This window comes from Oncorhynchus mykiss, chromosome 2 (assembly GCF_013265735.2).
Source record: "Oncorhynchus mykiss isolate Arlee chromosome 2, USDA_OmykA_1.1, whole genome shotgun sequence".
Lineage (NCBI taxonomy): Eukaryota > Metazoa > Chordata > Actinopteri > Salmoniformes > Salmonidae > Oncorhynchus > Oncorhynchus mykiss.
The window spans coordinates 94,976,708-94,978,216 of NC_048566.1; positions in this window are offsets into that span (position 1 = coordinate 94,976,708).

Sequence of the window (1,509 nt, forward strand, 5' to 3'; positions counted from 1 at the left end):
AAAATGAACATGGTGGTTTTGTTATTACACATAGCCCTTAGTATTGACAGCACCATCCCAATGGGCACACACTGATTGAATCAATGTTGTTTATGAAGTTGAACCAACGTGGAATAGACGATGAAATGACGTCGGTGCCCAGTGAGGTACACTGCATGACCAAAAGTATGTGGATACCTGCTCGTCGCACATCTCATTCCAAAATCATGGGCATTAATATGGACTTGGTCCCCCCTTTGCTGCTATAACAGCCTTCAGTCTTCTGGGAAGGCTTTCCACTCGATGTTGGAACATTGCTGCGGGAACTTGGTTCCATTCAGCCACAAGAGCATTAGTGAGGTCGGGTACTGATGTTGGGTGATTAGGCTTGGCTCGAAGTCGGCATTCCAATTTATCCCAAAGGTGTTCGATGGGGTTGAGGTCAGGGCTCTGTGCAGGCCCGTCAAGTTCTTCAATACCGATCTCGACAAATAATTTCTGTATGGACCTTGCTTTGTGCACGGGGGCATTGTCATGCTGAAACAGGAAAGGGTCTTCCCCAAACTGGTGCCACAAAGTTGGAAGCACAGAATCGTCTAGAACATCATTGTATTCTGTAGTGTTAATATTTCCCTTCACTGGAACTAAGGGACCTGAACCATGAAAAACAGCTCCAGACCATTATGCCTCCTCCACCAAAATGTACAGCTGGCACTATGCATTCGGACAGGTAGTGTTCTCCTGGCACCCGCCAAACACAGATTTGTCTGTCAGACTGCCAGATGGTGAAGCGTGATTCATCACTCCAGAGACGAGTTTCCACTGCTCCAGAGTCCTTTGTCGGCGATCTTTACACCACTCCAGCCAACACTTGGCATTGCGCATGGTGACCTTAGGCTTGTGTGGTGCTGCTCGGCCATGGAAACCCATTTCATGAAGCTCCCGACGAACAGTTCTTGTGCTGACTTTGCTTCCAGAGGCAGTTTGGAACTCGGTAGCAAGTGTTGCAACTGAGGACAGACAGTTTTTCCGTGCTTCAGCACTCGGAGGTCCCATTCTGTGAGCTTGTGTGGCCTACCACTTTGCGGCTGAGACGTTATTGCTCCTAAGACATTTCCACTTCACAATAACAGCACTTACAGTTGGCCGGGGCAGCTCTAGCAGGGCAGAAATTTGACAAACTGACTTATTGGAAAGGTAGCATCCTAGAACGGTGCCATGTTGAAAGTCACTGAGCTCTTCAGCAAGGCCATTCTACTGCCAATGTTTGTCCATGGAGATTGCATGGCTGTGTGATCGATTTTATACACCTGTCAGCAACAGGTGTGGCTGAAATAGCCAAATCCATTCATTTTAAGGGGTGTCCACATACTTTTGTATATGGACTGTAGGACCTACACCACTAAGGTTTTCCATGAGTCCAGTAAATTCCACTGCACCTTGGAACAAGCTAAACAATGAGGCGTGGTTCCCGTGCACACCCCTGATTGGCTGTTGCCTGTTTGGCCCCTGAACCTGGTACCTTGGATA